Source organism: Hordeum vulgare, chromosome 6H, assembly GCF_904849725.1.
Source record: "Hordeum vulgare subsp. vulgare chromosome 6H, MorexV3_pseudomolecules_assembly, whole genome shotgun sequence".
Lineage (NCBI taxonomy): Eukaryota > Viridiplantae > Streptophyta > Magnoliopsida > Poales > Poaceae > Hordeum > Hordeum vulgare.
In genome coordinates this window covers 395646198-395660528 of record NC_058523.1, presented here as the reverse complement: position 1 = coordinate 395660528, position 14331 = coordinate 395646198, and the positions used below count along the sequence as shown (strand labels likewise).

General features: G+C 43.4%; 2 non-coding genes across 2 annotated transcripts; both read right to left on the bottom strand.

Annotated features, from left to right (window-relative positions):
- Positions 1-1761: 1761 nt before the first annotated feature.
- On the bottom strand, positions 1762-1833 carry TRNAP-UGG. The gene has a single exon. It is a non-coding gene; the product is annotated as a tRNA-Pro (tRNA).
- A 918-nt stretch (positions 1834-2751) lies between these two features.
- On the bottom strand, positions 2752-2823 carry TRNAP-UGG. The gene has a single exon. It is a non-coding gene; the product is annotated as a tRNA-Pro (tRNA).
- Positions 2824-14331: the final 11508 nt, after the last annotated feature.

Below are 14331 nucleotides of genomic sequence, written 5' to 3'. Positions count from 1 at the left end.
CGACGACGACGACGCAGTTTTCTATGTTGTTATGTTTTTTTTAAATGTACAAATTTAAATGCAAGTTTCGTCAAAAAACGATTCAAATTTGAATGAATTTCTCCGAATTTGGTTTGAAAAGGACGTCTGGGGACGACCGTTGGAGGACGGCTGAAAATCCAAACCCTCAAACTGATTTTTAGCGCCGGTTCAGCGACACTATTTCAAACCGGGGGCGAACGGCTGGACATGCTCTGATAATCAACTTCTGGAACCCGTCACCGGCTCGGAGTCGACTATCTGCGCTGCACGCGAGGCCCCGAATCCGACGCCAATTCGTCTTTGTATATGCGCCTTTAAAATCAACACGAATCGGCGCTCCTGGCAACGCCAACCTCGGGTCGAGTTGGGTCGTGTCGAGCCTGTATCGTTGTGCCGTGCGTTGCTTCAAACCGCGCCAGCTTTGCGCTCGGCGACCAAGACCGATGCAGCCCGGAGGCTACGGCCCCCGTCCCGGCGCGTACTACGTCCACAGCGCCGCCAGCGCTCCGCCCCATCGCCAGCCGCCGCCGCCGCCGCCACAGGAGGAGATGACGCCGCTAAGGAGGGAAGAGGTTCTCATGGAGGCCGGCCGCCTCGCCGCGGAGCACCTGGTGGCCATAGGCGAGCTGCCCCAGCACGTGCTGCAGCGCCAGCACCGCCTGCCGCCGGCGCCGCTCACGTTCCAACAAGGACCACCGGCATTGCCCCGGCCGCGGCCGTTTCACTTCCAGGAACGCCCGCTCGCGAGGCAGCACTTTCGGTTTCCTCCGCCGGCGTCGCGCGACCTGGGACGCACGTTCGCTCGCCGCCCGTTCCAGGGCCGGGCCATCGCCAAGCGGCCCCGCCCGGTCCAATGGCGCCCGCCAGCGTTGCATCCAGGACGGTTCACGACGCAGGTCGCTTTGGAAGGTGCACCGGCGGGGGATGGGAGCACCAGCCAGCCGGTGTCGCAGTCGGGTGAACCAATGCCGGTGTCGCAGCCGATGGGAGCACCAGACACGGATCAGAGCTCACAGTCACAGATGAACCAATGCTAAAGCCCAGATGGTATTCTAGCGGTTGGTGTGATGTCAGCCAAGATATATATATATATATATATATATATATATATATATATATATATATATATATATATATATATATATATGCTCACAAGCCGCATGCAGTGGCACACAACTCTGTAGGCTACTACTCTCTCCCTTTCAAAATATAAGATCTTTTAGGAATTTCACTAGAAGACTACATATGAAACAAAATGAATGAATCTATACTCTAAAATATGTCTATGTACATCCGTATGTAGTTTATAGTACAATCTTTAAAAGATCTTATATTTAGGAACGGAGTGAGTAGCCAGTATTCTTCAATTTTTTTTTCTTCTTCTTTTATTGAGAGAATGTTGTGTATCTTTTGTGTGCGTACACGATATGCACGGTGTCGCCTGGGTTCTGCCGAAGCTGCGGGGCAGAACAATGGATTATAGCTTCGCCCTGTCTTCGATGATTAGCACGTATATGTAAGGAAGGACAGCTAGGATCACAAAATATTATTTAGTGGCAAATTATTGACATGTTATTAGGAATCTGTATTGTTTTGGAAATGCACGTTTCTGATCACAAGTTTGAACACACGACCACATGGTCTTTGATCTACTATACGGGCTTCTTATCAAGGAGTGCCCTATCCTTGCCTAAATAAATTAAATGGTTACACATCCAGGCAAAATAAAATTAAAAAGTTGGGGCATTCCGAGAATCGAACTCGGGACCTCTCGCACCCAAAGCGAGAATCATACCACTAGACCAAATGCCCTGTTATGTGAACTTACAAAATTGGTTCTAATTAAACTTTACGGCACTAAGCTGACCACTAGTGACCTAGACAACAGGCTTCACATCCCTTGTGCTCATTTAAGAGCACACTAGTCCAGGCCTACAGGGCAGAGCAGAACTATCCTATCAGTCTCCCAACAACACCCCCCGTCTGTGAGTATTTTACAAAAAAACTACCATTTTTAGGGCCACCTTCCTACAAAACTATCACTTTAAAAAAATTAATCAAAAAATATCACTTTTTTGGTAAACGTCCCAGAAAACTATCATTTTTTTGTGATGACCGTTTTACGCGTTTTAAGCTCGAAAGTAATATGTGGGGTCTAGTTTTCAGTGCCACGTGGCTTAACCACTAACGGGAGTGTGCTGACGGCCGTTACTTGGCTCTCCTTATGAGCTGGTCCGACCAGCTCGGCTCACTCCCCTGCCCTTCATCTCTCACTCTCTTTCGAGCTCTCTCTCTCTCTCTCTCTCTCTCTCTCTCTCTCTCTCTCTCTCTCTCTCCTTCCTCTGCTATCACTCCGGCGAGGCGACTGGCCGTCACCATGTCGTCGTGGCCCAACAGTGAGAGCTCAGACCATGAAGAGTACATGAGCGAGTTCAGTAGCATGCAGATGGAGTATTTTATAAGTCTTTCTCCTCTATTGTCCTCTCCTTCCCTCTGCTAGGATTAGGGGTAGTGCTAGGAGTATTTTGTAAGTCTTTCTCCTCTTCTCCAGCTATATATGCTCACAACTCACAAGCCGCATGTAGTGGCACAACTCTGTACTATAGTGGGTTCTTAACTCCTTATCAAGGATTGCTCATTTGGGGGATTACATAAATTTAATGGTTACTTTCCATAATAAAATAAAATAATAAATGTTTACATATCCACACAAAATAAAATCAAAAACTGGGGGCATTCCGAGAATCGAACTCGGGACCTCTCGCACCCAAAGCGAGAATCATACCACTAGACCAAATGCCCTATTATGTTGACTAATAAAATTGGATTTAATTAAACTTTATGTGACTAAGCTCACCTCGACAGGCTTCACATCCCTTGTGCTCATTCAAGAGCACACTGGTCCATGCCTACAGGGCAGAGAAGAACTATCCTATTAGTCTCCGACGCCCCCACCCACACACACCGCCTTCTATATTTGTCCATATTCGATCTTGACAAAATTTCATGGTCAGAACACATGGAATAATTGATTTTATACCCCTAGTTGGGTAACATTCAACTCGCTTGACCTTAATTTTTCAAAACACGTGTGCCGAAAGGGCAAGACCGCGTGTTTTGCGAAATTAGGGGCAAACCAGTCGAGTATGACCCAACTAGGGATACAGAAGCAACTATCCCAAGCTTATAACATACGTGTACTTGGAGAGATCAAATCTTGATGGGATCTATTTCTTTGCAAACTTAATTTAATGCTCCCTCCGTTCGTAAATATAAGTCTTTTAAGAGATTCCACTAGAAAACTTTTTACGGATGTATATAGACATACTTTAGAGTTTAGATTCACTCATTTTTGCTTCGTATGCAGTTCCTTAGTGAAATCTCTAAAAAGACTTATACTACCTCCGTCACAGTTTAGAAGGCACACACGTGTACCTACGTCGTAAATTTGACTTATATAAAATCCATTGTTTAATATAAAAATTATATCATTAGGAAATAGAACATCTAAAGTTTTTAATGATATATTTTTTGAAATATATGCTTATCATTAAGTTGGTCAAATTAACGATCTAGGTACACGTACCGGACTTATAAACTGAGATGGAGGGAGTATTTAGGAACGAAGGGAGTAATATCTATTTAATTAAGGATGCCTTTAGCTATGTTGGGGCGAGAAAAAAAGTACCCTGAATGACAAAAGCATGGCCATTGGGGGGTAAAAATCGAAGTTTTGGTTGTGTGAGTTTTGACCCTGTAATTTTCACCCTCCCTGGAGCAAGGTCTAGGTGCACTCCGGTGATTCCCCCCATCGCCTCCATCTACTACCGCCGCCACCACTTCCGTTGAGCACCCCAAACACCGTCGTGTCTAGAGGTGATGACATCTATGGCCGCCTCTGCCCCACCCGCCCACTCCGCATCACTGCCTTCACTCCCAAGTGCGAATACACATCTCACTCCCAAGTGGTGGATGAATCCAATTGGCCGAAGGAGCAGGCCGGTGTTGGAGGAGACGCTGGAGAGTTTTGAATTTGGCACTCCTCTTCGATGGGCAAGAGAGCACAGGGCAATCCGTCATTGTATCTCGTTCCTGGAACGAGACCTACTATGCCAGCACTACTCACAGCTTCGGAGATTTGCGTTGAGGCTTGAAGCCTGTGACTACCGTCGACGAGATCCCATGCTTTGCCGCTGAGACTGGAAATCAGGCTTGAAAGGATCGATATGGTTGACTAGAGGGGGGGATGAATAGGCAACCACCAATTCTTAGCTTGTCTTAACAAATTAGCATTAGCAGGAAAAGGCTCTCTATGTAAACAACTAGGTGAGCAACCTATATGATAACAAGTGCAAGCAAGCAATGATAACAAGGATAACAAGTGCAAGGATAACAAGTGCAAGCAAGGAATACACCACAACAATAACAAGTACAAAGTAAAGGTAAGAGATAACCTTAGTGGAACCGATGGAGACGAGGATGTGTTACCGTAGTCCCTTCCCTTTGACAGGAAGTATGTCTCCGTTGGAGCGGTGTGGAGGCACAATGCTCCCAAGAAGCCACTAGGGCCACCATATTCTCCTCGCGCCCTCACACAATGCGAGATGTTGTGATTCCACTATTGGTGCCCTTGAAGGCGATGACCGAACCTTTAAAAACAAGGTTGGGGCTATCTCCACACAAAGCTTGAGGCTCCCAACAAGACCACAAAGCTTCACCACAATGGAATGTGGGTCCGAGATGACCTCAACCGTCTAGGGTGCTCAAACACCCAAGAGTAACAGGATCCACAAGGGGTTAGTGGGGGAATCAAATAACTCTTGGTGGAAGTGTAGATCAAGGCCCTCTCAAGCAATCCCTAGGAAATCAACAAGTTTGATTGGCTTGGGAGAGAGATCGGGCAAGAATAAGCTTTTGGAGCAACAGTGGAGCTTGGGGAGGTAAAAGGTGAGCTTCTCAGGGAAGAAGACACCTATATATAGTGGGGGGGGGGTACAATCCAACCGTTACCCACCCACCAACTGTACTAGCCAAGCGGTACTACCGCTCGGTAGCTCACCAACCACGGTAGTAAGAAAATACTACTGTGCCTACTACTGTAGGGGAAAAGGATGCGCAAAAAGTCCGATGGAATTTTTTTACTACCGCTCCATGAGCGGTACTAAAAAATTACTACCGCCCCTAGAGCGGTACTACCGCTAGCCCTTTTGCATATGCATGAAACACAAGGTTGGAGCTCCATTGTAGCGAGGGAAAGGTGGTGCACTATAAATGTGTACGTGATGATTCCACCCAAACCTTTCCGACGCAGATCCCTCTTAATAGTACGGCTTTCCTATGACTCAAATCCACCAAAGAGAAAAGTAGAAAGCAACCGTCTTCGAGAGACTACGTGGGTCATCGAATCGTCTTGTGCATAGACATGAATTATCTGAAATGCTCAATGCACACGATTAGTCCGCACATGCATTGTCATCAATCACTATAACCACTTAGGGAGAAATATGCCCTAACAAGGCTCCTATGTTCAATCCACAAAGACAAGTCAAAATTGCTTTAGCTTATTGAAAGGTGGAGGGGGCAGGAAGACGATGACACAACGCTAAGAAATGACATCAAGATGTTTCAAGGAGTAGTCGAGATATGTTTTCTCCAAATCGTTCCACAAAGTATAAGCACACTCAAAGTTCATCATTTGATTAAGCACAATTCTTGGTAGTCCTCTAATGATGCGATTAACAATTTTAAGATTACCAAGCATATTAACTTCTTCATGATGAGAAGGATGTAAGGGGTCAATGGGAGGCACATAGGGATTATCAATATACTTGCTCAACTAGAAATCATCAAATATATCAAGAATTTCACCTTTCCAATGACTATAGTACTCCCCATTGACAATAGGCACTCTACAACTAAGATTCCCCAAACTAGACACATCCAAGGTTATGGAGATCAAAGCTCTGATACCAATTGTGGGATCACTAGAAGGGATGTCTAGAGGGGGGGGGGGGTGAATGGACTTCTTGACCAAATAAAAACCTAGCCTATTCCCAATTTTAATGGTTGGCAGATTTTAGCATTTATAGCAAGTCAAATACACTATACACATGCAAGTTTATGGGTATAGCAACGGAAAGTAAAGACATGCACATGCAAAGTAAGGAGTAGAGTTTAGGAAGTTCAAACCCAAAGATTGACATGATTTTAGCGTGGTTCCAATAGATGGTGCTATCGTACGTCCACGTTGATGGAGACTTTAACCCACAGAGGGTAGCGACCGTGCGAGTCAACGAAGGGCTCAACCCACGAAGGATCCACGAAGAAGTAACCTTGTCTATTCCATCACGGCTTACGTCCACGAAGGACTACCCTCACTCGTGGTAGATCTTCATGAAGTAGGCAATCTTCTTGCCCGTACAAACTTCTTGGTTTAACTCCACAACGCTAAGTAGGAGGCTCCCAAGCGACACCTAACCAATCTTGGAGACACCACTCTCCAAAAGGTAATAGATGCATTAGTATGATGAACTCCTTCCTCTTGTGCTTCAAAAGATGATCTCCTCAACACTCAATCACTCTCCCATAGATTTGGCTTGGCTAGAAGAGATTGATTGGGCGGAAAGCGACTTGGGGATGCTAGAAATCAAGATTCATATGGTAGGATTGGAATATCTTGATCTCAGCACATGAGTAGGTGTCTCTCTATCAAAAAAATGGATGGAACAAGTGTTTGTATGTTCTAAGTGCTTTCTCTATGAATGTGAGGTGGTGGAGGGTATATATAGGCATCTCCAAAAATCCAACCATTACAACATTATCGCCCAACTCTATGAAACCTAAGTAAAACTCGGTGGCACCCACTAGTGCAAAATGTGACAAATTTTGTCTTTTCGGTGAGACCGATATATGAATCTCGGTGGTACCGATTTTGGTTCGCCTAGTCGGTTTCCACAACTCGGTGAGATCAATTCTCAAAACTCGTAAATTCATATTTTAAGAAGTTGGTTACCTGACACGAGGTCACTGATTTCGGTTGCACCGAAATGTCACTTGGTGTCACCGAGATGCTGGAGTTTGGCATGGGACCTGTCTGAGGTAAAACTCGGTAGGGCTGAATGGAGAATGTTGGTGGCACCAAATTTTGGAGTTTGAAGATTTTGACAGAATATTTGTGGGAGAATTTCATGACTATTTTTGGTGGATGTCTCTAAGCACTTTAGCAACAAGATCATCATAGTCGCCTCATCCCTTTTAATAGTATTGGCTTTCCTATGGATTCAAATGTGATTTCTCACAAAATATAAAATGTAGAGTCTTGAAGCTTGAAGCTTGGACAATCCTATTCCTTTCCTTCCTTGGGGCTTCTCCACACAATCCTTAGCCAATCCACTCCGTGGACTATATCTGAAATATACTTGATGAGGACATGACTACCTTTGATATTATCACAATCATTGCGTATGCGTATTTATTTGAGGTGATTTCTAATAAACCTCATGCAATAATTTATTTATGTTATCCAAAACAAAAATACTTCACATCGTGTATTTGAGATTATAAGCCTTCCCAGCTCCACATACATCTACATCGTGTATTTGATGCCTCTTGGCAATCGCTATATCCAAGCTTTGAGAGTTTTGACTACACCGGTTGCCGATCACCACCTGTTGCTGGGTAAGAAGCGGTAAGAATTTGAGATTGGCTTGACGGATTTGTGACACACCACCACCACCACCACCACCACCACCACCACCACCACCACCACTTCCTAGTAGTTCATAGGAACAATATTTTTGGATTTTGTTTTTTCTACTAGTCATGATAGGATCTAGAGTTGTCAATCCATGGGCTTCTTCGATTGTGGGAGACGTGCCACCAAAACAACCATTACGAGAGGTGCATAGAGATCCAAATGCGCATGATCAGGTTAATGTTTCTATACCATCATTTAACGCTCGTTTTAGACTTGCTTTATATATTGAATGGGAATTTGAAATAAATAATATATTTGCTTCCCATAATTTTTCTGAACATAAGAAAGTTACGGTCGCGGTTGATTCTTTCACCGGCTATGCTTCAGTTTGGTGGAGTGGATATTGTCGGTTACACCCTGATTATATACCTACTACTTGGGATGATTTGAAACTTGCCATGAGACATACATTTGTTCCTGCTTATTATACTCGTGACATGATTAAAAAGTTACAACATTTAAAACAAGGTAGTGACACCGTAACAAAATATTATGATGATTTACAAACAACCTTGTTGCATTCCTCATTAGTAGAAAGTGAAGAAGATTTTATGGATAGATTTTGGGGAGGATTAAACCATGATATTCGGGAGATACTAATTCATGAAAAGTGTTATCCTATGGATCGTTTGTTTCGTCTTGCTTGCAAAGCTGAATAGGAAATAAAACGACGTATTGCCCACAAGGAGAAAGAGTGCAAGGTGCTTATTCCAAGATTTGATATGGTTGTTCCTTCAACTACCGGGTGTACGATGATAACCACATCAATTGTTGTGAGGGCTATATCACCTTCACCATGTGATACGTTACCATCGAGAGTGGCTACATCATCTGAGTTGATCATAAGAGGTAATGAAAAAGGTACTTATCTTCCATCTCCACATGAGTATGATGATTGCCTTGTCAATTGCAATGTATCATGTGATGAGCTACCCATTACTTTGGTCACACAGCCTATTTTGGAGGACTATCTTCATGGTTTGACTTTGCCATGTGATCAACTAAGTACAATATCAACAATGTTGAGTGAACCGATTGAATTAACTATTGATGAAAAAGAACCATGGAATCAGAGAATAAATTAAATTTGCATAAAAAAATCAAAATAATTGTGCTACTGTTTAATCATTTTGATATGACCTCTAATATTGGTGATGATTCTATGTCAAATGACTTGTTGCATGTTTGTTTATTTAAGCATATTGTAGCATGTAAATTTGAAACAATGGAAGTGTATTCACCAATGTTAGGATGGTTTAACGATGAATATTGTCAATCTTTTGATATGTGCAAGCTGAGTTGCAATATTTTCATGCTTTCTACTTCTTGTTATAATATTTTTGCTTTATATTTCATAAAATATGAAAGTTACTCATGTATACATGTGTCATATGTGCAAAAACCAAGGGAAGTAAAAATGGATGACATATACATATACAACATGTACACCTTGTCTCTTTTGTTAGCCAAATTTCAGATTAAGCAGCACCGAGGATGGCTTTATTTTCAAAAAGGGGAGGATGATGAGGACATGACTACCTTTGATATTATCACAATCATTGCATATGCGTATTTATTTGAGGTGATTTCTAATAAACCTCATGCAATAATTTATTTATGTTATCCAGAACAAAAATACTTCACGTGTTTTTATTTTATACCTAAATGCAGAATGGCCGAACACTTGTATGAATCACGTGTAATGACAAGGGAAGAGGAAATGGTTGGATGCTATTCAAGAGGTCCTATCATGTCAAAGGAAATAATTAGTTGATGTTCAAGAAGTTCTCTCACGTCACTTTTAGCCCAAGAGAAGATAGAGTCCAAGTCTTTCACGTTCTGGACTCAGATTCGGACTGCACATACATACCTGTACCAAAACGCCTTCAATTTTTTCATCCGGACTACGAATTGCGTGATTCTTTTTGGGATGAAAAGTAGGTTTTATGTGCTTTCAGGACCAATTAGAATCACCTTCAAAATCGTCCGGAGCGTGGAGATATCGACCAAACAATATGACGTTGCACCAGAATCCGAGTCAAACAACAAGTCCAAAGGTGTTGCACCACCTCCACTTGGGCCCATAGGCCTTGTACGACATAGGGTTAGTTTTAGGCTGCCTTGGGATGTCCTCCCACGTCCTTGGCTGCCACCCCTTGATCCTATATAAGTAGATCAACCTAGTAGCTTTTTGGTTGGGATTTGTTTAGTTAAAAGTTAGCCATTGCAACTTCGTGTACTTCGTTTGTGTCCAACGACCAGACTAAGACCGCTTTCGGATCCCCACCCTTATCAATACTTCATCTATATTCACAATATTCAGATTACAAATATCATATTCTTGCTTGTTCTTCGATTGCTTGCAGGAATAGACCTTCATGGTCAGGTTGATCGTGCTCTGGCGTGGTCAATAACCTCTTGGAGTTGGTTTAGCAATCGCTAAGGCGCAACGTCGTGCACGTTTGTAGTCGGGTTGTCAAAGTCGTCTCCACCAAATCGGTAGCCACCATCTCATCGAAAGATCGGGACAACCTCGCCTCTATCAATAGTAGATAGAAGTATTAGTCCAAGAGATAATGTATGTTGTCATGAATTATCAAAACCACCAAGGGAGCATATGCGATTCCACTACTTCTCTCTAAGCTAAACCTGGGGGAATGCCAATGCTATATGCTTCTCCTGATCCTAGCTCTCCTCCGAAGAACCACTGCCGACGGGAACATCAAGCACTAGCTGCTCAGTTCGGTTACACCTGTGGACCTAATTGGATCGCCAATGCAACCAGCAAAGAAGATAAGTCCTTCGGGAGTGTAACCTGCATCGGTGATCAAGATTGGCGGCTCACAATACTGGGCAAGGAGAGAGATTCCCCACGATTGAGATCTTTTTGTGAGATGAACTCATCAAGTTTTAGTATGGTGGTACTATGCTCCTTTAGCTACTATTAGTGAACTTCTGTAATAAGTGAATCTTGGGTAGTTTTCTTTCTTTATGAACATGCTTCCTTGCATGATTGTTTTGTACTTTGTTTTCTCTGGTTTCATTAATGAAAATGGAGCCTGAGTGGGTGGGTGGGTGGGTGAGGGGGTGTATACCCTCATGATAGTCTAAAATAAAAAATAAAAAATCTAAGTCCTATTTCCTTGACAAAGTGGCCCAAGGCTAGGACACCCCCCTTGTGACTTCGACATAGCATTACTAATGACCTTTAGGCTTCATTTAGTTATCATGTTCCCTTTGCCATCCAATCTTCACAATTTCTTTCCCTTCTAATCCCTCGAAGACATTTCCGTGAGACTTTCAGTTAGCCCTAGGGAATCACACATGCACTATTGATGGACATTCAAATGTTTGAAAACAAACTATGTATTATAAGCATTTCAAGCATTGCAAAAATAGTATGGTGGAGTACATTGAGTAAATCTCAAAAAACAATGCACCACAAAAGAGTGAAAAAATCTCTAAATAAAACATTGATTAGTTTCATGCCCTTATGCTCAGATACTCACACTTCCACTACAATGTAATCGTGATAGAAGTAGGATCTAAAGGCATTTGACAATACAACAAAAGGGAGAGAAGTGATATAATTTACAACATGCTTTTGGTCAACATCCTCGATTTGTGAGCTTATATACAAATAACATTGAGGCTCTCCATCATGGTGAATCCATGATTTTTTGTACTTCTCTTCCATGTAAGAGCAATTCTAGCAGAGTCGTCATATCGGGTCGATCACCATTATAACCATCATTATGACAATTTTGTTCAAAAAGTCACTCTAACAGGGGTGGCATACCTCACAAGATAGTCATACTTTATGGATGCCTCCCAGTCTCCATATATGGCGACTTGGAGTTACCTTTTGGAGCATCTCCATATGGCCATTCATGTAAACTACATGTGGCACAAAGGAAACTTTAGTTAGACCCCACCTCGCGTGGGATAGCAGGGGGTTGAGAAAAGAAATGTCCCATTGGTGAGTGGGTCCCACAACTATGGAAGAAACAAATATGAAGACTATAAGTTTGCGTGTCTCCTGCCTGACCTTCTTATCCAGATGGAGCGATGATGATTGCAGACGAGTTTGTTAAACTTGTTATAAGTTGTATAAATAGAAAAGGCCATAGGTGATAGAAATGAAATAAAAAGTAGGGAGTGTCTAAGAGCATCTCCAACAAGCGTGCAACTGCGCGGCCCGTTAAAATAACTATACAACATCGGAATAGCAATTTTTCATGCGTCGCAGAGTGCTGGCTCCAGGGGCCGCTGGAAAAAAATGCGTGCACTCCGCTCTAGGAGAATTGCTAAAATTTAGAACGTGCGATACACATTCTACGCAAAAACAAGATGATAGGCATAGATAAAAACGATAAAAAGGATAGTATAAATAGTTCATCATATATAGAAACTACTCCTCGTCGATAGTTATTATAGATAAAAAACATAATAAAAAGGATAAAAACTACTTCTCGTTGTCTTGCTCCGACACGCTAGTGTCCGACTCCTCCGTTGTGATGAAGGTGTCATCCCACTGTTCATCGTCGGAGTCCCAAGTTGACGCTCCCTTGAGTTCGATGTTGAAGAGTGTGCCTACTTCTGCATACGCGTGTCCTTGCGATAGGCGGTTCGCTCCACCCTTCTCTCCGCCCTCCTTTGCGCGAAGAATGCACGCTTGTTGAGGACGTCCTGCGGGAACTGTTGGTGTCACGTCGCCATGGCATGTCCGTCCATCTCAGCGATGCTGAGGCGGCGCTCTTGCCTCGAGTTCTGGCGACAATCCTCTTCAGTGACAACCCACGGGGGAGGCGCGAGCCGCTGCGCACACTCCCGTGTCATCACCTGAGGGAAATTCATGTCCCTACGAGGCTGTCCGAGGCGCCACACCGCCGTGTCGTACACGCAGGCGGCCTCATCGGCGGTGTCGAATGTGTCGAGGCTAAGGCGCATGTCATCGGAGAGGATCTCGGCGTAGAAGGTGCCGGAGGGGCGCTCGTGAAGACCGCGGAAGCCCGAACTTCCCCGGCGACGCAGAGACATGGTGGCGCGGCGGCGACGAGGCGATCAGAGACAAGAAAGAGCGGCGGAGAGAGCGGTGGCAGGGCGCGTGGCAAGGCACAGAGCGGTAGGAGGGTGCATGGAGGGGCGCTGAATTTATAAAGTGTGTCGTACGTTACGCACCAAAGCTAGCTGATACATCTCCGTCGCATCTATAATTTTTGATTGTTCCATACCAATATTATACAACTTTCACATATTATTGGTACCATTTTATATGATTTATTTGATGAGGACATGACTACCTTTGATATTATCACAATCATTGCATATGTTTATTTATTTGAGGTGATTTCTGATAAAACTCATGCAATAATTTTTTTATGTTATCCGGAACAAAAATACTTCACCTATTTTTATTGTATGCCTAAATGCAGAATGGCCGAACACTTGTATGAATCACGTGTGATGACAAGGGAAGAGGAAATGGTTGGATGCTATTCAAGAGGTCCTCTCATGTCAAAGGAAATAACTAGTCATTGTTCAATAAGTTCTCTCACGTCCCTTTTAGCTCAAGAGAAGATGGAGTCCAAGTCTTTCACGTTCTGGACTCAGATTCGGACTGCACAGACATACCTGTACCAAAACGCCTTCAACCTTTTCATCCGGACTCCGAATTGCGTGATTCTTTCCGGGTTGCAAAGTAGATTTTACTGGATATCAGGCCCAATTGGAATCACCTTCAAATTCGTCTGGAGCGTGGAGATATCGACCAAACAAAATGACGTTGCACCAGAATCCGAGTCAAACAACAAGTCCAAAGGTGTTGCACCACCTCCACTTGGGCCCGTAGGCCTTGTACGACCTAGAGTTAGTTTTAGGCTGCCTTGGGATGTCCTCCCACCTCCTTGGCCGCCACCCCTTGCTCCTATATAAGTAGATCAACCTAGTACTCCCTCCGTTCCTAAATATAAGACATTTTAGAGATTGCGCTATAAACTATATACGGATGTACATAGACATATTTTATAGTATAGATTCGCTCATTTTGCTCCGTATATAGTCTTGTAGTGAAATCTCTAAAATGTCTTATATTTAGGTACGGAGGGAGTAGCTTTTTGCTGGGGATTTGTTTAGTTAAAAGTTAGCCATTTCAACTTCGTGTACTTCGTTTGTGTCCAACGACCAGACCAAGACCGGTTTCGGATCCCCTCCCTTATCAATACTTCATATATATCCACAATATTCAGATTGCTTTTATCATATTCTTGCTTGTTCTTCGATTGCTTGCAGGAAGAGACCTTCGTGGTCAGGTTGATCGTGCTACGGCGTGATCAATAACCTCTTGGAGTTGGTTTAGCGAATTCTAAGGCGTAACGTCGTGCACGTTTGTAGTCGGATCGTCAAAGTCGTCTCCACCAAATCGATAACCACCATCTCACTGAAAGATCGGGACAACCTTGCCTATATCAAGTAGTATCAGTTTTCAGGTTGCTCGGTGTGAATTTCCAGTTATCCCTAGATTAGATTTATTTTTCTTATCTATTACCCCAGAA